The sequence below is a fragment of the Lactuca serriola genome, chromosome 2 (assembly GCF_051521515.1).
Source record: "Lactuca serriola cultivar US96UC23 chromosome 2, Lser_US96UC23_V15, whole genome shotgun sequence".
Classification (NCBI taxonomy): Eukaryota; Viridiplantae; Streptophyta; class Magnoliopsida; order Asterales; family Asteraceae; genus Lactuca; species Lactuca serriola.
Window position 1 is genome coordinate 205,674,518 of NC_136409.1, and position 18,098 is coordinate 205,692,615.

The following is an 18,098-nucleotide window of genomic DNA, read 5'->3' on the forward strand; positions in this document are numbered from 1 at the left end:
TCTGCCACAACATTTTCGGAACCCTTTTTGTCCCGAATTTCAAGATCAAACTCTTGAAGAAGAAGGATCCATCTTATAAGATGTGGTTTGGCATCCTTTTTTTCTAAGAGGTGGCGAATGGCACTATGGTCGGTAAAAATTACAACTTTAGATCCCCATATGTAATTCAATTGTGCATCCGAAAAAGTTTTACTCACATAACAAATTGCAACGGGTTTTTTATTCACCCGTTATCCCAAAACTGCCCCTACCGTGTAATCACTCGCATCACACATAATTTCAAAAGGTAAAGTCCAATCGGGTGATTGCAAGATAGGGGCTTCAACAAGTTTGTTCTTTAATGTGGTAAAAGATTCAAGACATGCTTTATCAAAGGAAAATTGTGCGTCTTTTAAAAGTAAATTACAAAGAGGTTTTGAGATTGCACTAAAATCCTTGATAAATCTTCGATAAAAGCCGGCATGTCCAAGAAAAGAATGAACGCCTTTTACCGAAGTTGGTGGGGGAAGAGTAGAAATAATTTGTACTTTGGCCCGATCGACTTCAAAACCACGCTCGAAGACAACATAGCCAAGTACAATTCCCTCTTTTACCATGAAATGACTCTTCTCCCAACTTAAAACCAAATTAGACTCAATACAATGTTTCAAAACTTTTTCTAATTGGTCTAAGCATGTCTCAAAAGATGATCCAAAAATAGAAAAATCATCCATGAAAATTTCTAATGCATCCCCCACCATGTCTGAAAAAATAGCCATCATACATCTCTGGAATGTGGCGGGGGCATTACGCAAGCCGAATGACATCCTTCGGAAAGCAAAGGTGCCATAGGGACACGTGAATGTGGTTTTGGATTGATCCTCGGGGTGGATGGTAATTTGATTATACCCCGAGTATCCATCCAAAAAACAATAAAACTTTTTACCGGACAATTTCTCAATTATTTGATCAATAAAAGGGAGAGGAAAATGGTCCTTTGATGTTGCAACATTGAGTTTGCGATAGTCGATGCAAACTTTCCATCCGGTGACCGGTCTTTTTGAGATCTTCTCTCCATCCTCTGTATCTACTACTGTAATGCCCGACTTTTTTGGCACTGTCTGTGTCGGGCTCACCCAATCACTATAAGATATTGGGTAGATAATACCCGCATCAAGCCATTTCAGCACCTCCTTTTTAACAACTTCTCGCAGATTTGGGTTGAGCCTTCATTGTGCATCTCGGGATGGCTTTGCTCCAGCTTCAGTGATGATTCGATGCATACATGTGGCTGGACTACTTCCCCTCAAGTCTGCTATGGTCCATCCAATTGCTCCCTTGTACTTGGAAAGCACCTTCAGTAATGCTTCCTCCTGTGGACCTGTCAAATCAGAAGATATGATAATTGGTAAGTTCTCATTAGATCCTAAAAAAGAGTATTTAAGATGTGAAGGAAGAGTTTTAAGTTCAAGAGTGGGTGGCTCCTCCAAAGATGGCTTAAGTGGGTCCGAAAAACTTGTTGGCAATTTTTCAACTTGATAACTCCATGGTGGCCTCTCTTGCTCAATAGCATTTTCAAATGCCTCCTCAACCATCTTGATGTCATCCAACTCTAAAACTTCGTCCCTGTCATTAGAAAGAAAAAACTCCAACGGATCGGGGTGTAAGATTTTAGGAGTAAATTGATGCACTAAGTCATCAACCACATCCACACGATAACATTCATAATCTGATGGTGAGTTAGGAAACGTATTAAAAATATTAATTCTGAGTTTCCTATTTCCAAAAGAGATATCCATGGCACCCGTTCTACAATTAATTTGTGCATTTATTGTTGCAAAAAATGGACGACCTAAAATAATAGAAGGTTGACTTTCTTTATAAGTGCTCTCGGTGTCAAGCACAAGAAAATCAACTGAGTAATAGAAATCTTCCACCTTAATGATGACATCTGATAATATACCCCGGGGAATTTTGGTTAACTTATCAACCAATCACAAAATAATATCAGTTTGTTCCAAAGTGCCTAAGTCATGTTGATCAAAAAGATTTCCCGGGATTATGTTAACACTAGCTCCAAGATCAAGGAGCACCTTTTTGATATTAATATTACCTAAGGTAACAGAAATTAAAGGTGCTCCGGGATCCTTAAGCTTGGGTGGAAGTTTATTTGATATTATGGAACTTGCATGCTCGGTTAAGTCAATCTTTTTAGGGAGGTGTGCTTGGAGTTTGTGTTTTTGAACACACAAATCCTTCAAAAATTTAGCATAAGAAGGTACCTCCTTAATAAGTTTGACTAACGGGGTATTTATTTTAACTTGACTAAATAGATCCCACATGTCTTCCATTTTCGGCCCTCGCTTCCCAAAAGGGAAGGATGTCGGTTTCTCTAAGGCCGAAGGGTATGGTGCGGTATTAACCTCCACACCATGCTCCCCAACTTTAGAGTCATTTTTTACCCTTAGCTTCTTTTTGTTTTTCAGATTTAGAATCTTTCTCAAACTCTTATTTTTCGTCAAAGATGACTTCAGTGTCACTGTCATTATCTAAGGTAGGAGCACTTACCTTGTTGTCAACCTTTTTCCCACTACGCAAGGTGATTACCTCGTTCACTTGATGCTCTTTTCCGGGTCTTTGGGTGTGAGATGGGTTGACTGTTGTGGTGCTTGGAAACTTGCCATCTTCTCTTTCCCCAATTTGCTCCGCCAGTTGAGCAATCTGCTTCTCGATAGCAGCTATGGACTTGGAGTTAGTGTCGGTTTTCTGATATGTTTGGGTTATGAACTCCATGATTTTGTCCAACTTGTTGCCATCGGTTTCCTCCTTCTTTGATGTTCCACCTTGATTAAAGTTGGATTGCTGGAACTGTTTTGGCTGATTCTGGTTTTGGTAATTCCCTTGACGGTTGTTGTTGTTGAAATTCCCATTGTTGTTGTAGTTCCGATTGAATGATCGGGGATTATTTTGGAATTGACCATAGTCGTGCATCTGATTAATTTCCTCTTGACTTCTCATGCACTCATCTGCAATGTGTCCTGAATCTCCACAGCTTACACATATCTTTTGTCCCTGCGAAAAAAACACACCTTTCTCTTTGCCTAAACTAGAGAGTAGTAAGTCAAATTTTTTATTTAAAGAATTAATATCAGATTTTTCTTCATTTTTCCAGTTTTTGTCTAGTCCAACTGAAGCAGCCGATGAAACTGGGTTTTCCCGTTTCTTAGCTGAGTAATTGGTTTTTGAACCATGACTCAACTGCTCCAAGAATCGCCAAGCGTCTTCACTATCTTGCATCTAATAGTGCCGCTAGACGAGGCATTAATCATGGTTTGATTGGCAGTGTCGACTCCATCATAAAAGAAATGTACAAGTTGTCAACGGGGAAATTCATGATGGGGACATGAACGCAACAATTCCTTGAGGCGTTCAAATGCATCATGAAATTCTTCATTGGGTTTTTGTGCAAAATCTTGTATAGCTTTTCTTATTTCCGTTGTTTTACTAGCAGGGTAAAACTCTTGCAAAAAATTTAGTTTTTAATTGCTCCCAAGTAGTAATACTATGGGGGGCAAGAGAAGTGAACCAATACTTAGCCTTTTCTTTTAAAGTGAACGGAAATAAGTGAAGTCTAAATGAATCTCTATTAGTTCCTCGCAGAGTATTCGTGTTAGCAATTGCAAGGAACTCATAGAGGTGATTGTATGGATCATTAGTTTTATGGCCTCTAAAGACGGGTAAGACACTAATTAGTTGTGGTCTTACTTCCACATGATGCTCATTTCCTTCCGCGAAGAGTATCGGTGAAGCATCATCATACTCTCCCGGCTGAAAATGAGACGCCACAGATTGTCTATTAGGCTACAGAAAATAAAGATGAGGGAATTGGTTACCTTCGTTGTAGTATCCTCCATTTGCATTTTTGAATCCACCATTCAGATTCCTTCGATATTGATTCCCAAAGCCTTGATTTCCGAATCCATCGTTGTAGTAATTGTTGCCACCATTGCGGAAATTATGGTTGTTCCAATTATTGTTGTAGTTCCCGTTTCCACCCCGATTGCCTTGATTCCGCCTGTTACCACCATTGTGGTTCTGATTCCAAGCAAGTCCATTTTCACTTCCATCATCAAAGTCCCAGTCATCCTCGTTACCACCATTACCGAATTGAGGACCAACATTTCTAGGATTTTGGTTCTGATTTCTAACATTACCACCGTTGTGGTTTCCTACATTGTCTCCCATATTTTGTGCCCAATTTCCTCCATTCCCACCATTTTGGCCACGATTGTTTCTATTTGGTTATGGTTGCACTGGTTGGATGATTGGTGCACCGGCATTGTTGTTATTCCCATTATTCCCATTGTTGTCTGGGAATTAAGGAGCTAGTGGTGGAGGATTGTTGGCTGCATCCTCATGCCCCTCGACCACATCTTCCACGACAACGTTATCTACACTCATAGTGTTGATGTTCCTTCTGGCGACCCGATTTGAGCGAGCTGCTCGTTCGATTTCCGGATCAAATGCAAGCGGTGAAGAGCGTCCGCTATGTCTTGTATGCATGCACCGGTGTGCCTGCACCACACAAATAAAACAAAACGTGAACTGAAAACGAGAATTGAAAATGAAAGTAAAAGACTATAAGTACTTAAACACAATAGCTCAAGCGCACAATCTCCCCGGCAGCGGCGCCAAATTTTGATCGAGGTCGTTGTCTCAATCAAAAATAAACCAACTAACCTAAGTAGATAGGGTGAGTCGGGTCGCATCAACAAGGAGTTCGTGGTTAAACTTTGTGTCAAAGCAGTCAATAAAAAGAAAAGTATTACTATCAATTGTCACGAAAAAAGATTAAAACAAAATTCAAACAAAAGCTTGGAAATTTATTAATTAAAAATAAAAATCTCAATGAGAAAACTAGAGTATTCCCGGTTCAGTTATGGACAATTTAGATTCACACACTTTCTTCCCTAGAATCCTAATTCAATTACATAGATGCAATTGGGGTTTATTAACTTGTAACACATAGTTTTGGGTACACTAGATGTTAATTCAACTAGTTGTCCTACTCATTTATGTCTAAATGAATTAGGTACAATTAGTGAACTAGCAATAAAATGTCTTACAACTACCTATTACCGCATTAACATTCAATATCATAACTTGGAATAATATATGTTGATTCAGTCACTTGTCTTTATTTCTAAACTAATTGAACTTGGAACAAATGATGAATTGACAATAGACTATCTTAATTATGACATCAAACAATGCATACAACCCAATTTCACTTATCATTACCAAAGATCATCATATGAAGCATAAAACAACAATTGAAATTAACTAGAATCAAGTAATAATCAAGTGTGTTAATCAAAAAGTCCTAAACATCCCCGGAAGTAACCCTAACAGTTTAGCCTTCCATTGAATTCTTAAAACAAATAACTTGATTAAAATGAATAAAATACATAATAAAATTCATAAACAAACATAGAATCATCAAACAAATATAGCCTAATGATTATCAAAGTATAGAACAAATAAACCTTGGGGAAGAAGAAATAATTCTGGAAAATAAAGAATTGATGAAGATTAACCAATGAAATGATCTTCACTTATAGCTTGATGATGAATTGAATCGAATCTTGCCTTGAATCCGGATTAAAATGGAATGAACTTGTGTTTCCAAATGTTTCCAAGGGTTTTAGAAGCCTCAAGAACACAGGAAAAACTCTGAAAATCGCAGGTGGTAACCCTAAAACGAATGCACAAGTCCCTATTTATAGTGTGAGACAAAAAATAATGAAACTGGGCGATGTGGGACGTTGGACGTCCTAGGAGACGTCTTAGACGTCGTGTATAACGCCCAAGCCTTCTTTGTACATCCTAACATGCCTTCTGCCATCCTTGAAATACACTAAAAAATGGCCAAAAACGTCAGACGTCTTAGGAGACATTTTCTAGGATGCCCTTCCTTGATTTCCAAACTTTCCAAATGTGACAACCTGAAATTTCCATTCTAATCAAACCATTTCAATCCAATAGAAGTAGAGCAGTTACAGTGAAAATTTAGACTTATGGTATAAGTTTGGCAGTTTTCAGGGTTTTATACCAAAGGAGGTATTAGGAGAGTGGATGCACTAGGATTTTGTGCAACACTGTAATTCCATTACTCTAGGTCATTAGAATCCATTCCGAGAATAGAAATATTTTCTGCCAAAAATCTCAGGACTATAAATAGAATTCTGAACCAAATTGGTTCATTAGTTGAATTCCAATTAGAGAAAAGCCAATTTCTCTCTCACGGATCTTCGGGTTTTCATCCCAGATTGTGAGTCTACTTTCCTAGATGTGTTTTAATACTTGTTATATGCTAAATAACATTGTTTACATGTCTAAAATGCAAGATCCGGGAGTTTACTGCCCAAGAACGTTCTTGGGGAGTAAACTCCAAAATCAAGCCTAAAGGCCATCTAGTCCCATTTCCGTGTTAGGCAACTAGTTAAGGACTTTATGTATGAGCAATAGAGGCTAGAAATCAATCAAAACCATTTAGTTTTAGGAGTTTACGGCCAAGGAACATCTCTTGGGCCATAAACTCCAAGTGAAGGCACAAATGAGTGCCTAATGTTCCCTTAGCCTTAAAACAAAAACCTAGAAGCCTTAAACTCATGCTTTATACCAACAAAACCATTAGAAATCATAGCTAGAAGGGAGTTTACGGCCAAGAAGCTCCCTAGGCCGTAAACTCCAAGTTTTAGGTTCCAAAATGCCTTCAAACTTTCCCTAAGGCTTAGACTTTATTTTGTCATGTACTCCTAAATGATTAGAACCTAGAAAACTCATGGAAACTCAAGTGTGGAAGGGTTTACGGCCAAGAGTATTTCTTGGGCCGTAAACTCCTTTAAAGGGGTCAAAGGACACCCTAAATCTTTCCTTAGGCCAAGAGACTATTTGGGCAAGTACCTAGATGAGTTTTGGACTAGTTAAAATTCTAAGAACCCCATTTGTGAGGGAGTTTACGGCCCAAAAGGTTCCAAGGCCGTAAACTCCATAAAATGGTACCATTTATTGCCATAAACCCTCCTAAAGCCAAGTACTAAAGCATAGACTTGTTCCTAGAAATGTTAGAGACTTGAAAGCACCATAAGAACCCTCCAAGGGAATAGGGTCTTTGGGCCGTAAACTCCCCAAAGGAGTCAATATGGTGCCCAAACACTTGTATAGGCCTTGAAACAATTCAAAGTACCATTCCAAGCCTTGGTTGAGAGTTTACGGCCAGGAGCTTACTCCCCTGGGCCGTAAACTCCAATGAATGTGGTCATTTGACCTTAAAATTTCATTAGGGGCATTGCACTCCTTTGTTGCAGCCCATTAGCCTCCTAGCACTTGACCAAAAGTGTTGTCCTCGCGTTAAATGTTTATACTTGTATAATTAGTGATTAAATCTCTAATTATTTATATACATATGTCTTCATATGTAATTAGGATCATTGTGTGTGTCTAAGTCTTCACTTGACACAAAGCACTTGTCCGATCCTTCCGTACGATAACAGCCCGTTCAATTCCAGTCACTTACTGCAGGTGAGTTCATACCCCTTAACTAATGTTTTAAACTATTTTAAATGTTTTATGGGGGGGGGGGGATACAAGTAGAATCATGCTAGTATTATATCAATCACATGCGATTAATAAGTAGAATTACGCTAGTTATTACATCAATCACATGTGATTAATATACAACATTCAAAAGATTTGACTACTCATTAGCCGTTTTACCAAACAGTTTCCTTCAAATGATTTTTATAAACATTTTATATGTTTTAAACTCCTTATTACACTGTACCTCTTACTCTGTATATCATATTTCAAACTTATTTACAACTGTGTTTCAAACAAATGTTCTTTATACTTAAATTGTTTTATCAAACTTATGCTTTCAAATTGTTTTATAGATTGACATCAAGTCGATCTTTTCTTAAAATAATATTTATATTTCAAATGTCTTACAAAACTTATTTATGCTTTTATAATATAAATTGTATGCCTCTATATGTATAGTTATATAAGAAATGTTTAAAAGACTTAGGAAGGCTATCCACCCTATTTCCTTTTCGCACCTTGAGATGTGGTCTGGTGGGATATTGGGTATTCGTCCGAAAGTCGTTTAAATATTAGTTATATATCATATGTACATATATAGTCATAAAAGGTCCTTCCAGTTCATCCCATGCCCTTGGTTAGCAAGGGTATACATCCATGTCCATACGTACCACTTAGATTACTAGTAAGCTACCATATGGGTAGTTCAGGAAGATACTAGAACCATTACTAGAACGCGATATCATACAATGAGTCAGTTCATTCATGAGTCAATACTTTCTAGAACATTACTGTACATTAAATATACAACTATACTAGGACGAGAACATATACAACTATACTAGAACGCTTACATTACTATACTTGCTAGGTAGAGAGCACGTACATTACAGCTAGAACAGTTCGTTATATTACATATACGAGAATACGTTAATTATTGTGATCCACTGTATCGGAGCATGCCTTAAATGTCATGCCCCGATTTGTAGCCAGAATTCTCTTGGAGGGAGAGCGTTGAGTTTGCATATAGATCTATGCTGGATTGACAATCCTACACCTTGCTGCTAGCTACAGCCGGACCTGCAGGTCTGCGGGTGCCAAACGTCATTCCGTTATTACGACCATTCGTATGTCGTTGTTACAGTCGATAGTATGGTGCAATTTATCACAGACTGCCTTAGCCTAAAATCCGGTTTAAGGTAGTTAGTACGGTAGTAGTCCTTTTAGAGCTACGTTTTAGTACTACGTTAATTTTTCCATTACATATTTTTAGTGATAACCTCACTTAAACATAAATGTACAAACTATATTTTTGGATAATGATAGTTATACTTTGGAAAATACATACTCTTACAAGAGACACACACAGAACAATTAGGTCTTGGTAGAAGACACCTTCACATACTAGAAGGAATCATAGGGATTCTAGGGTTTTTCAAACACTTACAATTCATGTACACTTACAAATTCTTACAATACTTACACTTACAAATTCTTACATATTTACACTTACAAATTCTTACAATACATAGACTTACAAATTCTTACATACAAATTTAGACACTAAATACTTATGATCTCACCAGCTTCAAAGCTGATACTCGCTTTCAAAATTACTTGTATCCTCAGGTCATTATAGACAGGTACCGATGCAAGGAGAAAGGAAGATGGAGCTTGTTCAAGACTTATCTTCCATTTTGATTTATGCTTTAGTGTTTATCAAAATTTGACAGAATACAATTGTATAATAATTATTTTATTAATGCAATGGATGATGTTGTTGCTTGTTTATTACTTTACATTGTTGTTGATATTATACATGACGTCCTCCGCCCCAGAACGTTTCCGCCGTTCTTGGTTTTGGGGTGTGACACCGAAACACACCGTTTCAACACGGGACGTCCCTAAAACGCCAAAACGTCCTAGGGGACGTCTTAGACACCGTGTAAGGCCCTGATGGCGATCTCCCTTCTTTTCTGATCTGAAATAACGACCAGACGCTGACCGTTTGACCTGGACGTCCTAGGGGACATCTTAGACGCCTGGAGGCATCCTTCATCTTTCGTGCAAGTTTTGTTGGTCAAAACGACATAAATAGCAGAAACATAAAACACGAAAGTTGTAGTAAATCATGTCTAGTTTCTAGAACTTATTTACTCATGTCAATCGGATCTCCAGAACTTGAGATATTACCAAAACATTGAAGCATGGTCAGTTTTCCCAGCAACGTTTCTTCATTCCTTTAGCAATTCGTTTTACTTGCAGGTTCCGCCCACTTTTAGTACAATATATTGACCGGCATATGAAGTTAAACAACTCATCAAAGTAGTGTCATTCTTAGACAATTATACATCAATTCAACAGATTTATGACAATTTATTACATTCATAAAATGGACTTATCATTATATTTTTAACAGGCCGGGACATGATTGGTCCGTTAAAAATTCATAACTTCTTCATCTGACGTCCGTTTTCGTTTGTCTTTTTATCGTTATGCTACTATTAACGAGATATTCAATTCTCGTTTAGGTTGTGTCGGCTAAAAACCGCTTGATCTAATATTCGAACTTCGGGTTGTATACTGCTAAGCTGAAACTTCGAAAAATCATAACTTCTTCATACGAAGTCAGATTTGGGCGTTCTTTTTATGGACACTCTCAGTTTAACGTATTCTACGACTTTCATTTAGATTTTTAAGGCTAAATCTCGCTCTATCGTAAATTCACTATTTACGCTTCCCGGTATCGTGTCGGTTCCGTCGCGAAACTTCGACGGGTCATAACTTCTTCGTTATAACTCGGATTTCGACATTCTTTATATCCCCGGAATCCTTGTTTCGACCACTAAAACTTTATGTAAAGAGATCGGGCTTATCTCACACTTTAATTTTGACGCTTATTTTTATCCTTTATTAATTATATCTTTATAATTAAGTAATAGCACACAAATACACATAATTCACATAGAATTCAAATATTTCATCTTTATTACTTCAAAAAGAGTTACAATACTTGACATAGACTATTACATTGTCTAAAAATGCTTAGCCCCGAAACCCGGGCGTTACAGGATCTGGTTTTGGAAGTTGAGCATGATTTGAAGTTGTAACTTCAAGTCTGGACTCCTCTAGGCCCCCATAGTTGGTGAGATGCCTCGATGAGTTGATTCTGAGTGAACTCAATGAGTTGGTGAGATGCCTCGATGAGTTGATTAGTGTTTTCCTGGTCCTCTAGACACTGAAGAACTCAACGAGTTACTCAGGTAACTCGGTGAGTTGACTCGAGTTTTCGGTTTTTGAGTTCTGAAGGAACTCGACGAGTTGGGTCAACAAGGACTGTTGACCTTGACTGTTGACTTTGACTTTGACCAAGGATTGGCCAAGTTTGACTTCTGAGGGTATTTTGGTAATTTGGGATTCTAATGGAATCAATCATATGGGGTTTACAGGCAGTGAGTTTGGAGCTGAGAGTTGAGGTTTGATCTTCTTGATTCAGCACTACTTGTGAGGTGAGTTTTCCTTACTATACTTAGGGGTCGAAGGCACCAAGGCTGGCCCATTGGATTTGATATCCTAGTAGTTGATGGTATGCTGAGTATGAGTTAGTTATGCATGCTAGTTTGCTATGCCAGTCTGGTAGATCTGTAGGACTAGCTGTGATACTGTCTGATTACCTGTATGCACATTTTGCTGTTACATGTCGACATGTTGTATGGGTAGGGTTGAGATCGTACTGCTCCGTGCGGTGACCAACAAACCCTGGAGTATGCCAGATATGAGTTGAGGGTCGGGAGAGCATGCCGGAATCATACCGAGGACTCCCAAGCATTCCATATGCGAGCTCAGGGCCAGGGGAGCGTGCCTGAATCGCACTGAGGGTTGATCAGTTATATTCCAGTCTTAGGACTGAAGGGGCAATCTAGTCATAAGCTGTGGGCTCGAGAGCAAGCCAGACTTATGTTGTGGGCTCGGGAGCAAGCCAGATGTGAGTTGTAGGCCTGAAAGGCAAGCCAGACTCATAATGTGGGCTCAGGGGTAATCCAGTCTGTAGAGCTGTGGACCCATTACATGCTGTTATTATGTGTGCTATTTGTTATGTATCAATATTTTGGGGGAACTCACTAAGCTTCGGGCTTATAGTTTTGGATTTTGTTTCGGGTACTTCGGATGATCGCGGGAAGGCGAAGGCTTGATCATGCACCTCATTACATTTTATGATTTTGATTTCTGGGATACTCTGATATGAAACTATTTTGAAAACATTTTGTAATAAGTAATGGTTTTTGGATGCTTTAAAAAGTTTTAAATTTTTATGAAATTTATGGTTGTTACATTAACTCCCCTATATCCATTCCATTCTCAGCCTCCACCTCTCCAACACCCTATCTTGTAACCCTAACCCTAGATTGAGCCTTGTGATAAAAAAAGGTATTTTTGAGTGCTTTGGAGTGTTCTTGGTGGACGTTGGAGAAGAAGGAACTCATTGAAGAAGTGTTGGTTGCATTAGAGCTTGTAGATCCAGACTTTGTTCAACTTGATCTTTCTTCTAGATGTATAAAGTTTGAATCTTGATGATGAAATTGTTAGACCTAGCTAGTTTTGGGTGTTATGAGCTTTTGGTCACTGTAAGTGCATAAAGTTTAGATCTTGAAGGTTTGTGACCTTGTTATGGATAGAGTTGGAAACTTTATCCATCTAAACATCATTTTGATTAAGATATGAAGGCTGGAGACTTGTACTTAATGGATTAAGTTGAAAACGATGCCCTTTTGGGTCCCTTTGAGACTTAAAGACTTGATATTGTTTGTTAGGACCATTATGGAGCTATTATGATCCATAAAAATGTGATCTTAGCCCTTCTATCCCTTCCATACAAGAGTTGTGATGTCTTATTGGGTCAAGAACTTAGGGTTTTGGACACTATGCACTTTATAGCCATGCAAAGTCGTAAAGTTGGAAACTTTATGACTTAGGACATCATTTCGGGCTTGGATTTGAGTTTCGGACGTAAGGGATTAAAGGAATAAGCTCTTAATGGAGTTTTGGGATTGGGCTGCGTATGCTAGGCGTACCTGGTGGTACGCTGCACGTACGCGGTCAACGCCCCGCTTTTGGTCAACATCAGAGTATGCTGGGCGTACTCTCTTGGTACGCAGGGGGTTCTCCGCTGGGAAGAATTATTGACTTTTGGACCTTGATCGTTGACTTTGTCTTTGATCAAGGTTGACAAAGTTTGACCTAAGGACATTTTGGGTAATTTGATTTATAGTTCATATTAGGGTTCCTGTTAATTGTATAGGTGACCGGTAGATATAGCTATTAGAGTAGTGATCGCTGTAGCTATTTTTTCAGATTGCGAGGTGAGTTTTCTCACTATATCCATGGGTCGAAGGCACTAATGTCGGCCCATTAATTGTTATATAGAAAACTAGTTGTCTCTATGATGTTTGCATGGAAGACTGAGATCTGGCCCTTGGAAATTGCATGAAAGACCAGGATCTGGCCCTAGAAATTGTATAAAAGACTAGGATCTGTCCCCTTGCACTTGTATGTAAGACCGAGATATGACCCTCGAAATTGCCAGGAATGAACATGGGGGTAGCCCATGACACTGGTATGTTTTGTTATGTGGTATTATGGGGAACTCACTAATCTTTGTGCTTACGATTTCATAATTATGGTTTCAGATACTTTCAGTTCGAAAGGGAAGGGCCCGGCATGACTGCACATCGTCCCCCAGAGTTTTCGCATAGGAAATTAATGATGTTACTTTGATGTTTAGATACATACCAAAGCCATCTATCCTTATCACCACCTAATTGGAAATTAACAAGCAAATCACATGAACTGGAATGCTCAACTGAATGACTTCTACCACGCGACTCAATTATTTAATTTCATTGCCAACCATTAGCATCACATCTATCTGCAATAAAGAAAAACATGTTAATTTCTAGAGCCGCCAATCTAGGAAAAGCATGTTCCAAAGGCTTATTCCCAATCCACACATCTTTCCAAAACCTGGTATCTTTCCCATCTCCAACCGTTCTTTTAATGAATGTAAAGGAATAATTTGCTTGTCTTGCAGCTTCAAAACCGAAGCAACTATGGAGGACCAAATACCAGTAACCTGAAAACAATTTCCTTCTTCATTCCACCCGTATCTCCATGGATAGATTTGATAACATGAACCCATAAAGCATCTGAAGTATTAACAAATCTCCAATGCCATTTCAAAAGAAGAGCCTCATTAAAAGCAACAAGGATACCCACACCCAACCCACCAAGCTCTTTAGCAACCATACTAGACTTCCATTTAACCCAAGAAATATATCTATAATCAAGATCTGCTCCCCAAAATAAAGAAGATCTAGCGGACTCCAAGACTTTAACAACTTCAACCGATATTTTAAAAATTGAAAAGTACTAAATACCAAGGGATCCAAGCACCAAACGGATCATAGTATATCTCTCTCCATCTGAAATCATTTTTACTTTCTACCTAGTTAACTTGGCTCTGATATAAAATAAATCTAGCATAAGGGTAGGTCATGGTGGAAATCCATAATTTCCTCTATGATGGAAATCCATTAGAAGGTTAATAAAATATAGTTCATGGTGCAAGCCGAATCGATTTAAGATGAATTACAGTTTGTGGATTTCTTGAAATTGATTTTAGATTTGAGCAATTACTGTCAAGTTGAATCGATTTTAGATGACTTACTTGAAATGAAATGATAGTGCATACCGTTGATGAGTGAGTGTACACTAAACTATCGGAGGTGTGTAACGTCCCAAATTTTATACCAATATTTTCATTTTTAAAACAAGATTAAACATCCAAAACTCATTCTTTAAATACATATCTTAACATCCATTTTTTTCAAAATCATAAAGTTAAGCTAGAGTAAATTATAAAAACCAGTAGAAGACTCAAAATGACAACATAACATTGATGCAAATATACAATCACACTACACCCTTCGCTTTCAGACTTGAATAACCTGAAAACATTTAACGTAACAACATAAGCATAAAGCTTAGTGAGTTTTCTGGTATACCACATATCCCATCACACGTATAATACATACACCAATAATCCCATAATCTCATCGTGCATAGCAACCGCAGGTTCGCAACCATCATACTACTATAGGCTCAACCCTCATACCAGCTATAGACTCCCAACCATCATACAAACTATAGACCCTCAACCATCATACAAACCATACCAAGTTTCTACTATTATTGACGAATCACCTTATGAATGCATAGTCATACGTAGTCGAAAAACGATTGACAGTTGAACGGATGTTCCCACTCGAAATCAATATACTAAACAAAGACCATGCAATAGGGACAAATCAATAATTCTAAGGATATCTGATTTTCACTACATACAACTCCTAATACATTCACTCAACGATCCACTAATAGTAACATAAAATTCAAACATACAAAGCCAAGCAGATATACTAACGCAAGAGTATCCTAGTCTATCACGTAATTGTATAATAATAGAACACATGCATCCTACCACACATTGGACATATAATGTCACACATAGTATAATGACAAAACTCACATGATGTTAGAAACCACAATCTCCTAAGTATTCGCCTCAACGAATAAGCTAGCACAAACCACTTATAGTCAATTAGAGGCCAAACCTCGATCCTTAGCTCATATTCATTAAAGTTTGACCAAAAGTCAAAGCGTTAAAAAAGTCAGTGACCAACGGTCAAAGTCAATGATCAATGATCAATGGTCAGACGTTCCATGACCAAGACCTAGACGCGCTGTGTCCACTTGGAGACAAAATATTTGCGAATAACCTTGAAGCTCCCCGTCACAACCATGACTTGGCAGTGTCGCTCTTTCTAGGCAGATGAAAAATCCTTCATCAAGCACTTCATCCATAGAGATAGAGGCCAAGACTTCCACAAACTCTTCAAATTAGTTACTTATTGGATAAAATTTTCAACTTTATCCATGCACTAGTCTCCAACACCCAAACCACAACCTTAGATCCAAAAAATGACCTAAATGGCTTGATTCCTTAGCATGGCTCCAAGAGGACCCAAACATGTACTCATATGACCCCAAAAAATTCTAGAAACCATTCATTGACAAGTATAATGTTATGGAGTTCTCCAAACTCCAAGAACATCAATAAAAAGGACACCAAATGAAAAAAAAAACACATCCACCCAATGGAATCATGGATCTATGCATGAAACAACATAAAACAAAAAACTTTAAGACTTACATAACTTCCAATGAGTCAATAAGGTGGAATCTTCAACTGGAATGAGCTTCACAATCTACCAAAGGCTTCCTTATTCACCAAGAATCACTTAGAAGCTCAAGAACACACATTGGGGGGGGGGGGGGGGTAGGATCTGCTCTCTATAGAAAAGAGGATGATATTAGAATAAACCCTAAATGTTATTTCCTTTAAATAGTGTCCAAAACTTGATATTTTAGGGTTGGATTGATTACGGGGATGTGTCATGACCCTCTCTTGGTCGCGTCACGAGTTATGACATAGCATGCACTGTATTTATCCATCAAGTGCATCGTGAACTAAGGTTTTCCCATAAAACCTCTTATGTATCCTCTTTTGAATTATCAGTTAAACACATCCAGAAAATTGGCGTTAAAAGGTGAGACTGTGAGAAGGATAAAAATGGAGTGCAGTAGTTCACGACTTCATGTTGGGTGAAAGTTGAGACAAATGGCGTGTTATAAATCTTCAATGAAGGCGAAGGATATGGAAAATCGATGTGGCCTATTAGATTTGGAGAGTTTGAGTTGGAATTATAAGTTCTCAGTTTCTCATATGACAGCTTAACTTATATACTTCAAGATTTTGGTTAAAAAGATAACTTATGGAATTGGAACCGGTCCCAACATGAAATACAAGTTATGGAACCGGCCGTTGACGGTTCTCATTTTTAGTAACCAGAACCAGTGATATTGGTTCCGAATTAGAATCAACAATGTAGGTTCTATAGCCAACAATTCAGTGGAGGCTTTAGTTCTAAAAGCAGGTACTTATCACTTGAGATACACTCATTGTTTCTTATTTTTTTTAAATATCAAAAGCTTTTCCATGTTCAATACATAAAAACAAGAAAAAAGTAGTGGGAGTGGTAGATTTAAGGAGGGGGTGGGGAGACCGAGTGTAAACCTGTTACAATAATGAGGGATTGAATTGCTTGGGTCAATGAGAGTTGTGAAACACTTTCAGATTAAAGCATTCGAGGGTACACTTGAAAAATTATAATTGGATACAACTCACTGTTTTCTAGAAGAGGTAACGCAAAAGATGTTATGAAAAGCAAGTACCAAACTGATTTCAAATATGATGATATAACAGGAAACTTACATCCTGTTTTAAAACTACCATATGACAGTTATAGGAAAGCAACTTAATGTCCAAAACCTATCACATAAACTATCATAAATAGTCATAGAGTAACTAAAATCATGCCTAGAATATGGATCAGAAAACTAGGTTCATTTTCTAAAAATTGGATTTATGATGCATTTTTTATAAAGCAACATAACCCAAATAAAAAAAATTTGTGTTGATCCCAACCAGGGGCTCTACCCCTTGGACTCCGCTAGGGGCTGCTGCCTCTTGGACCCCACTCCCAGGGGCATTGCCCCAAGATCCTTGTCAGTTCAGCGGCTCCGCCTCTAAATATCAGTGTACTTTTACCAAGACAAACTTAAAGAAATTTGCACTCCGCACCACCCTAATTTGTTTAATATTTATCATGGTAACATTGATCAGAAATTTAATCACATTAAACTTAAAAAAAATTAGTGATACAAAATCACCAACAAAACCTTCACTCTGATGAGGTAGTTTAATCTGGCGATACTAAAGTAGTTGACACTTCTATTTAATGACTTGGAAAGAGAGAGAGAGAGAGAGAGAGAGAGAGAGAGAGTGTGTGTGTGTGTGTGTGTGTGTGTGTGTCTGTGTCTATGTAACACCTATTCCTGGTATGAGTCATTTTGTAAATGCCAACTTTTATTTTGGGGTGGCCACGTTGTGGTGGAGCTTCACCACAACATGACAATATTGTTCTGAATCACAAGGATTAAATGACCCCCACAGCGTGACATGTGTTTTTAGAGAGAACCCCTAATCTTTGGGCTTTGGGCCCTATTTAAAGAAAATTAAGGCTAAGGCTTCAAGATCATTCAACCTTCATTACCCTCTAAAGATCAGAAACCCTAAATCTAGCCTCCATTGCTATTATGAACTCATTCTTGGTGTTTTGGTGATTCTTGAAGGAAAAGGAATTCCTTGGTGTGGTAGTCTACCTTGCTAACAACCTCTTATTCAGCTAGCACATCTTTTGGACCTTGGTGAGTGTCCATAATCCAACCTTTTCTTTTCTAAGTTGCTAGATCTTTAGATTTTGTCCCTTTTCTTCATGTCTTGATGGGTTTGAGTGGTGAGATCTCATAAAGTTTGCAACTTTTTGAATCTCCATGCC

The 18,098-nt window shown here is 38.1% G+C and overlaps 1 non-coding gene across 1 annotated transcript; it reads left to right on the forward strand.

Annotated features, from left to right (window-relative positions):
* The first annotated feature begins 3,366 nt into the window (after window positions 1–3,366).
* Window positions 3,367–3,473, forward strand: LOC145091182 (small nucleolar RNA R71). Its single transcript, XR_013702069.1, has one exon. It is a non-coding gene; the product is annotated as a small nucleolar RNA R71 (small nucleolar RNA).
* Window positions 3,474–18,098: the final 14,625 nt, after the last annotated feature.